At 41.1% G+C, this 15,299-nt stretch overlaps 1 protein-coding gene across 3 annotated transcripts in view; it reads right to left on the bottom strand.

Annotated features, from left to right (window-relative positions):
• Senp6 (SUMO specific peptidase 6) overlaps positions 1–15,299 on the bottom strand; it is a 76,152-nt gene that overhangs the window by 59,930 nt on the left and 923 nt on the right. The window lies entirely within an intron of this gene.

Below are 15,299 nucleotides of genomic sequence, written 5' to 3'. Positions count from 1 at the left end.
TGCTAATCTATTTTTAAAAACTATTTCTTAAAGCACCTTATTTCCTTCAAGAGAAAAAGAATAAATTAAAAGCTGGTTTGCACCCGTGTACATGCGCATGTGTGTCTGCTACAGAAACTTAAGTTGCAAAAACAGAATAAAATGGGGGAAAGTCATACATGTATACATAAACTATGATTTTAGGAATTGATCCCTCTAATTTAGTTTCTTGCCTTCTCATGAGTACATTCAGACCACTAATACCTGTTAGACTCAACAACCTCTGCCTTTTAACTGAAGAAAAACAAAATAAGACCTTATTTGTTAGCAAGATAGTTAATTTGATAACCAGGAAGCTTTAGATCAGGACACCAAAGATGTTCATTAGGAAATACAGAACAAAGTGAGAAGGGAGAATGAATGGAGCCCTATGACAAAAGTCTAATTTCGTGCAGAGTTTGGGCTAAGACTAAGTTCGGGCTGGAGAAAGAAAAATACAACTAGTTTTTTAGAAGGTAAAACTTACCCTTGGATCTACAAGTCTGGTGGGGAAGAGGAGGTTAAGTGATAGACTGTTTGCCCACCATGCTTCAGATACTGGCTTCAATCTCCAGAACCATTAAAAACAAACAGACAAAGTAAAAAAATAAAGTATATCTACCAGCTGTATCCAGCTACTTGGCTGCAGCCTAGGATAGCTGTGAATGCAGCCCAAGATAGTAAAGTTACTTACAACATTAAGATTTTTTTAAAAAAGATTTATTTATCATCTATATAGGGTTCTGCTTGAATGTATGCCTGCAGGTCAGAAGAGGGCACTGGACCTCATTACAGATGGTTGTGAGTTACCACGTGGTTGCTGGGAATTGAAGTCAGGACCTCTGGAAGAGCAGTCAGTGCTCTTAACCACTGAGGCATCTCTCCAGCCTGAGATTATTTTTGTTTTTTTTTTTTGTTGTTGTTGTTTTGTTTTGCTTTTAAAAAAAGGTAACTTAATTTCATGGTTCTAAGCATGACCTCTATAGGTGATAATTTCAGCCCTTTTAAATGTCAAAGGGCTAGGACCCATCTAAATGTCTGCATCTCTCTCCAGCATTTAGATTTTTCTCCTTTCAACTTAAGGAGAAATTATCATAGTTTAAATAAAAGGCAGGCAACCTGTAAATCTTGGCATCTTCCCAGAGAAGAAAAATGGAGACAAGAAGGGGGATAAAACTATGTTGTTCAAGTTAAGTCAGCATGTAGGTCAGCCACATGACAGAAAACAGCCAAGCAGCAGGGAGGCAGGCTTCAGAGAAACAGTAAGAAAGTATGAAGAGCCAGAAAGAGCATACTTAGCTCTGGCCAGCATCCAAACGAAAGAGACAGAAAACAAAGTTTCACTTTCCTAGTCAGGATTCAGAAAGGCAGGCCCAGCTGAATCTCCTGAAGGACTGTAGGTCCCAAATTCAGATTTTTAGAATCCCACCCCCCAAGGCATTAGTGGTAAGAGGAGGAACTTTGGGAGACACAGGGCAGACTCTACAGCAATGCGGTCAATCCTGTAAGAGACCCAGGGAAGTTCTTTTACCCTTTCACCAGGACAGAGTCACAAGTCATCTTGTGAGAAAGCAGGATGCTTCTAGATATTGATTCTGAATATTTTGATTTGACTTTTCAGCCTCTAGCACTGAGAAATTCATCTCAAGTAGAGTACAGTGGTGCATTCCAGTCATCCCAGCATTGGGAGACACAGAAAAATCACAAGTTTATGGCTATCATGGGCTACATAGAGTTTGAGTCAGCCTCATAGTAAAAGCCCTTCAATCCCCAAAAGTGAACAAAGACAAATTGTGTAATCTGTGAGACTTTGTAACAGCACCCCAAACAGACCAAGCAGAGAATCCCTAGTCATAAATCCTCAATTACTAAGAGTTGAGAGCAGAATTTTCATGATCTAAGGTATACAGGAGACCATAATTAAAACAGTTTCCTTTTTGGTCTCAGGTACATGTGTTGACAAAGGGCCATCAGTATTTGTGGCATGTGGCCTTCTTTACAAGTTGGCCTGTGGCAAATTTGACTACGGGAGAGCACTAGTTTTAGTTGTCAACCTAGTAGAATCTAGACTATTGTGGGAAGTCAGTTTCCAACAAGAGATTATGTAAATTAGTTGGCCTATGAGAATATCTACGGAGAATGTCTTGATTTTGCTAACTGAGGTGGGAGGACCCACCCACTCTAAGGACACCATTTTCTGATTTGGGGTCCTGTACTATGTAAGAATGGGAAAAACAAACTGAGCATAAGCATGATTCATTCCTTTTCCCTCTGCTCTTAACTGGATGTGACTAGGTGCTTCATGTTCCTGCTAGCCCTAACGTCCAAGCAATGGTGGACTATAATTTTGTGAGCTAAATTAAACCCTTTTCTCTCCTAAACTGCTTTTGTCACAGCATTCTGTAACAGCAATCAAACTAAAACTGGGACACTTAGCACGTACAAAAGAAAAGTGTACCTGGAGCACCAAAGGCTAAAAGTCAAACTAACTTAGAGTACCACTGCATGAGACACTTATATACTGGACATCATAGACCTTTGTTCCACACAGTTTCATGAATGAACTACCCAAAGAAGGCAGCATGGCAGCACTTAGCCACTGTTGAGAATGCTCAAGTTCTTAAGACACCAGCGGTTCGAGAGGAGGCTCGGCTGTTAAAAGTACTTGCTGAACAATCATGAGCAACAGAGTTTGGATTCCTGTAACCCCAAACTCATAAGAGGGCAGGAGGAGGACCACTGGGGCTTGGTGCCTTCTAAAACAGCTGAGAAAACGCAAACCCCAGGTTCAGGCAGAGACCAGCACAGTGATAAGACCTCCAAGAACTTTTTCAGATCTAATGCACACAGAGGAGCTGCAAACAGGCACAATGCACACATACAAATATATAAGTTAGAAAAAATAAAAAACACAGAACTACTGAACTAGTTATATATAACCTATCAAATAACCTATCAAAATAATAACCTATCAAATTTCCTTAGAAAATTTTTCAAAATAATGTTATGAACATACAGAGAATTTCTTCAGAATAGGCTAGACTTGTTAACTCACCACTCCCACCCAAATTAAAGAGAAAAAAAGAAAGAAAAGCAAAATGAACACAAAAACCCAACAGGCAGTGGAGAAACACCAACACACACACACACACACACACACACACACACACACACACACACACACACACACACATTCCAGTGCCAAAGGCTACATCAATCGTGATGTCTTCTTCACAGTGTGTAACCAACCCTCTCATACACCGCGACAGGAAAAGCAACCCAGCTCTTTGCTGCTTTTTCTTAAAACTCCTGATGCCAACTTAGCCATCAAGAACAATCAGATAAGCTTCCAAAGGAGACATTCAATAAAATGCCACTCAGAACTTCTTCAAAAAGAGATTAAGAAACTGTCAGAGACCTGAGTAAGTAGATATGGTGATACGGGCTGAGGCAGGATAGTCACTGTGAATTTGAGGCCTTCCAGGACTACATGTACAGCAAGACCTGGAGAGTTAGTCAGTTTCTTTCTCTCCTCCACTTATCTCCCTCCTTGTCAGTGTGGCAAGGGAAGGGATATGTGCAAGTTGAAATCTGGAGCCAAGTTTAAATTTGAAAGATGACTGGTGGCTGTGAGTGTTCAAAGGAAACCTCTTGCTCAGCATGAGGCAATAGGGAAGGCCCTGAGTATAAGATCTTAGCCACCAAAGTCTCCACATTGTAAAATCTCAAACTTATCTTACAGCCTGAACTCAAGAGTACAGCTCAAAGGACACCTACCAGCTAGGGAAGTGTTTTTGCTAGAGCCAGCCTGGAAAACATACCGAAGCTGACATAACTGTGGTTTTCAAAGAGGCCAGAGGCCATCTGAAGCTGGCAACAGAACTTGCCATTGTCTATGTTCTGTTCTCGAAGTAGTGGTTTCTCAGGTATGCTTTCAAAGATGTAAGATTAGTGGGTCATGGAGTCTTCTCTACGGTTCTAGAGAGACACAAAAACCACACAATGAGAGGGATGTTCAGAGACCTGGCCCCTGTGTGAAGTTGTGAAAGTGATGCCTAGGTTGCAATGAGGACCCAAGAATACGGCAGATGTCAGGACCAACCAAAAGCTGCAGGTAAAGAGCAGAGCTGGCTCAAGAGAGGTTATGTTTGCTGTAGGCAGCAGAGAGGGAGAGATGGGGTTATATAGAACCCAGCTGGTTCTACACTAGTTATAGAAGCAGGACATGGAACTGCAGGATATGGTGTTTGCCCTGCTAGATTTCGGTCTTGCTCTGAACTGACTTTTCCTTGTAGACACCCACCTCTCTGTTTCGGAATGGGAATCTTTACTCTGTGCCATTGCATGTTGGAGAGTTAAAATCAAAACTGTATGGGGGCTCACAGTTATGGGGTTGGTTGCTTGAGTATCAGAAGAGTCTTGGTTATTTACTTAGTTATTGACTATGGGAGCATTACACTGTACATCATGAGAGCCATAAGCCTATAGAAGCCAGGAGTAAACTTTTATGATTTGAATGAAAATGTTCCCCATAGGTTCATGTTTGAATACTTGATTCCTAGCTCTTTGGCACTGTTTGGAAAGGGTAAAGAATCATAGCCAGTTGTGGTGGCGCATGCCGGTAGGATTTGCTGAAGGAGGCAGAGGCAGGAGGATCACGAGTTCGAGGCCAGCCTGGGCTACACATTTGGGTTGGGGATTTAGCTCAGTGGTAGAGCGCCTGCCTAGCAAGCACAAGGCTCTCCTCAGCTCCAAAAAAACAAAAACAAACAAACACACACACACACACACACACACACACACACACACACACACACACACACACAAAAGAATCATTAGGAGGTGGAATATTGCTGGAGGAAGTGGGTCACTGGGGCAGGACTTGAGGTTACATAGCCAAGCCCCACTTCCTGCTCACTCACTGCTTCCTGAACATGATGAAATCTCCCAGACTGTAAGGCAGATTCTCTCTCTTCCCTTCCCTTCCTCACCACTCTTCTCTCTTTCTCTGATGGGGTCTCATTGTAGCCTATGCTACTTTACACTTTCCAGGTAGCTATGAACCACCTTGAACTTTGCTGATCGTACCATCCCCACCTCCAGAGTGCTGGAATCACAGATATGCATCAATGTGTACAGCTTATGAGGCGCTAAGGATGTACGCCAATGCTTCGCGCATGCTAGGCAGAAACTTAAAATCCTCAAAAGTCCCTCGGGGTTGGGGATTTAGCTCAGCGGTAGAGCGCTTGCCTAGCGAGCGCAAGGCCCTGGGTTCGGTCCCCAGTTCCAGAAAAAAAAAGAAAAAAGAAAAAGTCCCTGAGTAATTTATATGTCAACATACTGTTATAAATAACAATGATAATATCAGTGGAAAGTTACAATTACTGTACTCCAGTGAAATTAGGGTTAAAAAGGTTAAGGAAAGATTTCCATTAAATAACAAAATTGTTTAATAAATTAAACAAAATTTCTTCCAGTAGTGGGAGTCAAACCTAGGCCTTATGTATGCTAGGCAAGTACTACCACTAAGCTATCCTTCCAACTCAATACATACATTTTCTTCTTCTATATTCTTCACCACAATGACAATGATGTAAGGAAGAGATAATAGTGGATAAAAGATGCAACAAAAAAATAACAAAAGGGTACTGGAGAAATTGCTCAATAGGTAAAGAATACTTGCTGCTCTTCTAGAGGATTTAAGTTTGATTCCCAGCACCCATATCAGCTGGCTCATAACCACCAGTAACTGCAGGGGACCCAACTTCCTCTTCTGGCCTGAGTAAACATCCCCATCACATTTACAGGCATGTATGCACTCACTCACGCATTTAAAATTTTTAAAGAAGCAAAAGATGAAATTTTAATGATAGGCAGTGTGGTGGTTTGAATATGCTTGGTCCATGGGAAGTGTCACTATCAGGAGGTGTGGCCTTGTTAGAGAAGGTTAGCTTTGTTGGAGGAAGTCAGTCACTGTGGAGATGAGTGATGTCAAGTTTTGCCCAGGGCAGAAGAGAGAGCCTCCTGTCTGCCTTCTGATCAAGATGTAGAACACTCAGCTCCTCCATCCTCCCCATGTCTGCCTAGACGCTGCCATGCTTCCTCCCATGACGATAATGGACTAAACCATTGAAACTGTAAGAAAGCCCCAATTAAAAATTGTCCTTTAGAAGAGTTGCCTTGATCATGGTGTCTCTTCACTAATTTAGTTGAATCTGAAAGAGGGCAAAGGAGGTATATGGGATGGTTTGGAGGGGGGAATTGATGTGATTATATTAGAATCTCAAAAAATAAAAAAATGTACTAAAACTAATTGTTTTAATGGGACATATTCCATTTAAAAAATTCAACCAAAGGTTACTCTCCAGAATATACTTCATAAACATACAGAGTACAGATACAGGGGCCAGAGAAACAGCTTGGCAATTAAGTGCATGCAGGTTTGGTTCCCAACACCCACATGGGGCAGCTCACAAGCATCTGTAACGTCAACTGTAGAGGACAATCCCTCTGGCTTCCACGGGCTCACACACTCATGTCCTCATACCTCACCACTACAGACAGACAAAGGCAGACACATACACACAAATAAAATAAAACAAATGAATCTTAAGACAGACAAGGCAGATAGAGCGCTACAGGGAACAGGCCCTGGGTTGGTCCCACAAAAAAAAAAAAAAAAAAAAAAAAAGAACCAAAAAAAAAACGCGGGGGGGGGGGGGGGGGTTTGGTAGGGGGGGGGGGGCTGGCAGAAGGGAGGGAGGCGGGTGGTTGGGTGCCCCAACAAAAAAAAAAAAAAAAAAAAGAATACAGTTTGTTTTCACTGACTTTCTGTTGCTGTGATAAACATTACTAAAAGCAACTTGGGGAAAGAAATCGTTTATGTGGCTTCCAGGTTATAGTCCATTGTTGAAGGAAGCCATGACAGAAACTTGAGGCAGGAAGCTGAAGGCAGTAACTGAAGCAGCAACCAAGAAGTGATGCTGCTTAGTGGCTTGTTCGGCATGGTTTGTTCAGCTTGCTCTCTGATAATCTTTCCTGCCTACCAATGCGCTTCCCACAGTGGGCTGGCCTCCCCTCCATCAACCAGCAATTAAGAAAATGCTCCAAAGACATCCTTACAAGTTAATCTAAAGGAGGTATTTCTTCAACTAAGGCTTCCTCTTCCCAGATACTAAAGCTAACTATGACAATCCTCTAGCACTTAGATAGAACTCAATAAGTAATTCTGAACCTTGAATAAACAATTTTATGAAACAATAAAAATATTAGCCTTGGTAAAAAGTATTATAACTTTAAGTCACATGTGACAATCAGAAGACACAAATAGTATTAAGAGGATGATGATATCGTAAAAAAAAAAAAAATCAAAACTTGACAAGACTTTGGATATTGGGACTGGAGAGATGGCTCAGTAGTTAAGAACACTGACCGCTCTTCCAGAGGTCCTGAATTCAATTCCCAGCAACCACATGGTGGCTCACAACCATCTGTAATGGGATCTGATGCCCTCTTCTGGGGTGTCTGAAGACAGCAACACTGTATTCATACTAATATAAATTAATCTTTAAAAAAAAGATTTTGGATATCAATTTGGACAGTGAAGCTAAATTTGCTCACTCAGGTCTAGTCATTCCACTGAGCATACGATAGGTCAGGTGAGGGAAACTAATGCAGCTAAATCAAGCTTGCTTTTTATTATAAAACACATAAGCTTCCAAGTATGGCAGCACACAATTTCAGTCCCAGCACTCAGGAGGTGGAGACAGGTGGATCTCTGTGAGTTCCAGGCTGGCCACAGTTATATAGTAAGACACCATCTCAAAAAATAAATAAATAAATAAATAAAATAGAAAAGAGAAGAAAGCACAACAATTATGTAAGTGTGGATATTGTTTATATAAGAATGCATATGTAAATATGTGTAATTGCAGCTCAGGGATAGATGCATAAAGAAAGAAATGTGTACCATGTACAATGATACAAACCTGTATGTAACCTGTAATCCAGAAATCAGGAAACTGAAGTCAGAGGATTGTCATGAGTTCAAAACCAGCCTAGGCTACACAGTAAATATCTGGCTAGGCAGGACTACACACACACACACACACAGCTTGGAGGCTGCATGGAGATGGAGGGGGCCGGCCAGCTAGACACATGAATAAAGCTAACCTAGAAATCAGAGCAGCCAAGTCAGAATTAGCCCTACAATTGTTTCATGGAGCCTCCCAAAAATCACCCAGCTACAACTTTCTCAGTTTCCAGATCTATGTAAATGTTTATTTTTTGATAAAGAAAACAGAGCACTGTTTGCTCTTCCAGAAGTCCTGAGTTCAATTTCCAGCAACCACATGCTGGCTCACAAACATCTATTGCCCTCTTCTACACAGATACAGCACTCACATACATAAAATAAATTAAATCTTCTTTAAAAATTAATCATTTTATACACAAGTATGATCCTACTTTCCTGCTTCATGTTAACATATAATACCAAGGAATAAAATGCATCACTTCGGCTGGACTGAAAACAGGAAATAGCCATAAGTAAGGGATAATAAGGAATGGCATTAGGATGCAATTCCCGAAAGGAAATCAATGAAAAACTCCCACCAGGCTTGTTTGTAGGCGCCTGCCTATGATCCCAGCAATGCAAGCCGAGGCAGGGTGAAATAAAATGCCCACCAGTTAGAAGGCAGGTTGGGCTACTGACTTCTAGGTCAACTTAGGCTACTTCCTAAGATCCCCCACCTCAAAACACCTAAAACAAACAAACAACAAGAAAAGGAAGACTGAACAAAGAACCATGGGATTTGTTTCTGAGTAAAGCTAAAGGCTTCACTCACACTCCATGGAAAAACAAATTGTGTGAGTTCAACAGAGTAATAAAAATGTGCCGTCTCTGTGAAACTGGAAAATTGACTGGGTTCTAAACTAAATTCATATATAAAAAGTGTGTCTGGGGTTGGGGATTTAGCTCAGTGGTAGAGCGCTTGCCTAGCAAGCGCAAGGCCCTGGGTTCGGTCCCCAGCTCCAAAAAAAGAAAAAGAAAAAAAAAAAAAAGTCTGTGTAAGCATAATGGGAAACAGCTCTCACTGGAGACAGAGGCATTCTGCTGGTGTAGAAACAGGGGAGGGAGGGAGGCAAGCTCAGTGAGCCTGACCACCTTAGTTTAGTCTCCAGGGCTCACAAGGTAAGGACAGATGTGACTCCCAAGTTGTCTGTCCTCTGACCTATACACTAAATCACTCTGACTAAACATTCAGAAAATAAAAGCAGTCTTTCATCACCATGTCTTTAAACCTAGGTGTGTTGAACCTAAGGTGTGAACACTGTCACACCCTAGAAAAGGCGAACTGGACACAGTGCACCCTAGCTGGGTGATCGCTGAAAGAGTTCTAAAAGAAAGGGAAGGCAGAAATGTTATTTCAAGAGATTGGTTAATGGCTGGGTAATGTGCTGCAGCAAAAGCATGAAGCCAGAGTTCAGACGTATCTCTGGCACAAAATGCCAGGCACAGGCCGGGACGCAGCTTAGTTGGTCGATGCTTAGCCAGCACGGAGGAAGCTCTGGGGTTTTGAGCACTGACACTATATAAACTAGGCATCGCGGCACACAGCATTAATCACACCACAAAGGTGGAGGCAGGAGGATCAAAAGTTCAAGGTCATCTCCCCAAGGGAGTCTAAGGCTTGCCCAAATGGAAGACTTAACACCTTTTCCTTTAATCCCAACATCCACAGGCCAGTTCAAGACCAGCCTGGCCTATAGAGCTAGTGTCAGAGCAGCCAGGACTACAAAGAGAAACCTGAAAAAAACAAAACCAAAAAAGAAAAAAAAGAAAGCATTCTTTTCAAGTACATACGTTCTCCAAGAGAGAATCTATTATGGGAGATACAATGTCTCAAGAATTCTTTAATTGAAATTATGGAAAGGATGTTCTGCAGCTACAAATCAGTTAAATTAGAAATCAGTAATGCTGTGTGTAACAGCACAGGCTTGTATGCTCATCGCTGGGAGGAAGAAATAGGAAGATCCCAGAGGGAATTTGAGTCTAGTTGAATCATAAGCTCTAAGTCAGTGAAAGATTCTGTATTTAAAAAAAAAAAAAAAAGGAATTTCCCCCCAGTGCTGAGGCTCAGGTGCATCCAAGATTCAGCTTCCCAAGTGTGATCCAAGAAGGCACTGCTGCTAGCGCTTAAGAAACATTAGTGCTACTTTACAACTTTACAAGAGATTATGATGACCTCAGTCTTCCATGATGGCTTAGCGTGTGGAGTTCATGAAGCTGTCAAGGCCTTAAAAAAGGCCCAAGCCTATCATTGTGTGCTGGCATCCAACTGTGATAAGCCTATGTATGTCAAGTTGGTGAGAGTACTTTGTGCTGAGAATAAAACCAACCTAATTAAGGTTGATGACAAGAAATGGGTAAAGGTTGGATACAGTTGTGTAATGGTTAGAGACGATAGCAAAGAATCTCAGGCTAAAGATAGCAAAATGTACTTTAAATCCAAGAAATGAACAAATAAAATAATTTGTCTCATTAAAATAAATAAGGTGGAGGGCTGGAGAGATGGCCCAGTAGATAAAGCACTTCATGGGTCAGCATGAGAAACTGTTCCAATTTCCAGCACCACAAAAAGCCAGTGCTGTAACATCCTAGCTCTTCTTTGGATAGGCAGGCAAGCAGGCAGGATAGTTCAGACAGGTAGGACATTTCCCAGAACTCACAGGCTGGCTACCATGGTCTACGCTGTGGCAAACAACAAAAGAGACCATATCTCAAACAAGGTATAAGGCATGGACTGATACCTGAAGTTGTCCCTGATCTCTACATGTACACTGTGGCAAGTATGTGCCCATATCTACACACGGAAACACAAGTATATACATGCATCACAAAAAAGGGATGGGGAACAGACATTTAAGGGATTGGAGAGCTGGCTCAGCAGTTAAGAACACTTGTTCTTGCAGAGGACCTGGGTTCTGTTCCCAGTACCCACAGAGCATCTAATAACCTTCAGTAACTCCAATTCTAAGGGAACCCAACATACCTTCTGACTTCTGTAGGCTCCTGTGTGTATATGGTACACACACATAGTAAGGCATATACACATAAAAGAAAATAAACATTTTTGAAATAAGACTGTCAAAAGTGTGTAGAGTGATAGAAGACACTGATCTCTCATTTTCGCATACACAGCCACGAACTCAAATTATATCATTGTCTGAAACATGGTCTAGTATAGAGTGTGGTGTTTGAAGTATCAAACACATAGATGACAAAGGGTCTCTCTCTCTTTCTCTCTCTACCCAAAGTGTACTGGCTCAATCACATGCATTGTTTTGAAGACCAATGTGAACACAATTTATTTTCCAAAGTGGTTGCATTACCTGGCTATGATTTCTTCCTTCACATGGCACGTTTTAAATTCAGGTTTAGACAAGAACTTGAAGTGGGCTTTTTTTGGAATTTGTGGTGCCACAGGACCAAATAGAACAGCTCACCAGCAGGCTGGCAATCATGTGCATGCTCTCTCTCTCTCTCTCTCTCTCTCTCTCTCTCTCTCTCTCTCTCTCTTTCTCTCTCACACACACACACACACACACACACACACACAGAGACAGACAGACAGACAGACACACACACACAAAGTGGGAGAAAGTAATGGGAAAAGCAATTCAGATGGCAGAAAAAAGGTAAGGAGAGAGCAAACTAGACATAAGAAGGTACATAAACAAATGGAAGAAGCAGACTGTTAGGAGGATATCACAGATGAGAGAGACTCTCAGAAAGGAAAGCACAGTAAGCAAGCTATAGTTGCCCACACAGCAATCATCTCCCAGCTGGTTCTCCCAATGATCTTCCCACCCTGTAAAGCGGACTCCACATGGGAGTCAGAGGTCTTTTTGGAAACATACTTTATGATGTCATGGTCAACCTCACTGTGCACACTTCCTAATGGCACTGTTTTTATCCCCTCAAACATCCATGATCCTTCTATTTTTACTATCTCTGCCTGGAAAGCTGCCTCTCCGCCGCTCCTTCTGTTCACACTTTAAGCACGCTGATACCATTCTTATTGTAATACCCCTTTCTTATACATGACAGTCCAAATTTTATGTGTGATTATGGCCATTTAGTCTTCTTACTAGGAGATACAAAAAAAAGTGCCTCTGTGCAGTGACTAAAAGCAATTGTTATTCTTAAATACATGCTAAATGAACAGAGAAATTATCAATAGTGAAAAGGGGTTGCATGACCTCAGTATATGAACAAATGTAAAAGAAACAGTCAAAGATGGAAAAGAAAATTCAATACAAAGACAATACAGAGGATACAATAAACAGTAGCCAATTTCCTCTACAGAAGTGACAAAAGCACACAACTACTAGTTAAAACGTACCCTAGAGCAAAGACATTAAACATTCACTTGAGACTTGGGACCCAGCAGAGCATTATTTCCCTTCTAAGTCTACTCAAGATCAAGAAATGGCATTGGTTCCCAGTACCTCAACAAGTACTGCAAAGAATGAACCTGGAGTTTTCTTTTACTTTCACCTCATGAGCACTGTATGAATAAATCTCACAAACTCTATACCAAACTATCTTCAGCCTACTGACTCTCCTTTTCCAATTTCCCAACCAGGCTTACTTCTATCAAGACTGCAAGTGTTTGTTTTGAATTCATCTCCCTTTAATTCTTGCACAAGACAGCCAAAGTGACCTTAAAAAAAAGTCTCCTATGTCATATATCCCATTCGGATGACCTTGAACTTTTGATTCTCCTGCTTGTACCTCCAGAGTGCTGGGATCATAGACATTCAGCACCCTGTCTGTTTTACACCATGCTGAGGATCAAAGCCAAGGCTTTGTGTAGCCTAGACAAGCAAGCGCTCTAGTACTGAGCAAGCACTACAGTGTGTAGAACTTCTATCTGGATATGTTTTTGTCCTCAGTTCTCCAAAGGCTTCCTCCTGCTTGGAAAGAGACAACCCTGCACCACAGAGCTTCTACCATGCTCTCACCCTTGCTTGCTTTAAGTCATGAAACCAAGCACCACCTCTAAACCCTGATATGTGTCATCTCCTTTGAGTACCTCAGGACCCAGGTGTTTCTTGGCATTTTCTAGGGACACCTTTCTTGCTTTCTTTTCATTTCTTTTCTTTGTTTTGTTTTTCCAAACAGGGTTTCTCTATGTAGCCCTGACTGTCCTGGAACTCACTCTGTAGACCAGGCTAGCTTCAGCTCAGCCTACCTCTGCCTCTGGAGTGCTAGGATTAAAGGCGTGTGTCACACTTCTCTTAAGTTGAAAAGTATAAAATGATGTTGCTCTCTATGCTTCCTCTACAGTCTTTTTCATGTTGTCATGGCCTAGTTTATTCGTTAACAGCAAGTTTGTTCCAGGCTGAAGAATATGATAGCAAAACCACAAGCATCCGGATTGCTTTCATACAGCTTTTATTTTCATAGTACTGAAAAGCACAAAGGAGTCATTTGATAAATTGATAGAAAAATAAAACAGTATTCCATGTGCTTGCATGCTGATTCATGAGAACAGGGGGCACCAGGGCATTATAAACAGTTGTCAATTTTGAGCAAACCTCCATAAACTGACAGAAGTTCTGAAAACTGTGGATAAGACTGTTCTAAATGCATTGAGTTTTTTTTTTTAACTTGTTAAGTCTTTTCCACTAAATAAATGTTCCATGAACATTTGAATAGTTCATTCACTGTTTTATTCTAATCAAGCAGACTGGACTACTAAAAATATTTGATGAGTTAAGAAAAACCACCTTCTATTTTTTTTTTTTTCAAAATTGCCTGAGAAAAACCAAAGTGTAATAAGAATCTTTAAAAAGTAAACCTCCGGGCTGGAGAGATGGCTCACAGGATAAGACCACTTGCTGCTCTTGTGGAGGCCCCACGTTCAGGGCCCTGTACCTACACAGCAGCTCCCGGCCAGTCCCAGGCCCTCTTTTGAGTCTGGTCACCAAGTTTGTACTGTTGCAATACACTCAGGCAAAGATTCAAAATAAACCAAAGTAAACAAAGGAACGTTTTAAAAGTTTTTAAAAATAGTAAATTCTAAAACCTTCATATCTGTAATCCTAGTCCTTGAGAAGCTGAGGCAGGAGGATTTCCAGAAGATCAAGGGTGGCCTGGTGTACATAATGTGATCCCGTCTCAATTTCAATTTTTTTTTTAATACTGAATAAGACAAGGTGAAACTCCAACTTTCACATCTGTACATTTACAATCAAGTAAGTTCAAATAAACTAACACCAATGGACATCAGATCAACTCTCTTAGTGATGGCTTTGGGCTTTATTATCCTGTATTTATCCACTCAGAATTTAAACTGCATTAGAAGCCCATAGGAGCCCAAAACTTAGAAAAGCCTACAAGTATAATCATCTGCCTGGTGACTATGAACATCAGAAAGCCATCTGGTGAATTTCCAATTTCCAAACAAAAAACAGGCACAGCACTGGCTACCTGCAATAGGAACTACTACTCCTCTCTCCGCCTGTCGGCAGGGCTTCCATACGTGGTCAAACTAGTATGGAGGTGATTATGAAACGAAGTCAGGAAAACACACTTGCTTTCCGTATCACAGAGGAAAACCATAGAAAGCTAGCATCGCTTCTTATATAAAGCCTGGCCTGCAAAGTAAAGGAAGCCTTTTCCCCCCACTTCCCTATTCTCAAGTACAAAGAATAAAGAAAATTACTTTTCCTCTTCTCAGTCAAGGAATAAACAAGGCATGAGCCATCCTCCTGCTACCACTAAGTCTTTCTTAATTTTAAACTACATTTTCTTAATTCTGTAGTATTTCTAAATTATATCTTAAAGCATGGCCTGGATATATTTCTTCTAGGAAAAAAAAAAAACCTGAAAATTACCCCCAAAGAGTAATTATTCTTAACAATTACTAAACGCATACTTATTTTCCAAAACATATTTATAAATTCAGTTACTAGAAAATTTAAAGTCGTATGAACGTTTACGTTCCCGGTCCACAACGGCACCTAAATGTACCTGGATTGTGGGGGTCCCAATACAGCCATAGGCAGTAGTTACCCATTTTCCACCACCCCAAAACATAACATACCTTTTTTTTTTTTTTGGTTCTTTTTTTTTTCCGGAGCTGGGGATCGAACAGGGCCTTGTTTCCTAGGCAAGCACTCTACCACTGAGCTAAATCAAACATAACATACCTTTTAAGCAGACTTAGTCCACCAACTAAAATAGTTAACTCTGCCTCACAAGCGACTAA

This window comes from Rattus rattus, chromosome 8, assembly GCF_011064425.1.
Source record: "Rattus rattus isolate New Zealand chromosome 8, Rrattus_CSIRO_v1, whole genome shotgun sequence".
Classification (NCBI taxonomy): Eukaryota; Metazoa; Chordata; class Mammalia; order Rodentia; family Muridae; genus Rattus; species Rattus rattus.
The sequence above is the reverse complement of the archived record's forward strand: the minus strand, read 5'-3'. Positions and strand labels throughout refer to the sequence as shown.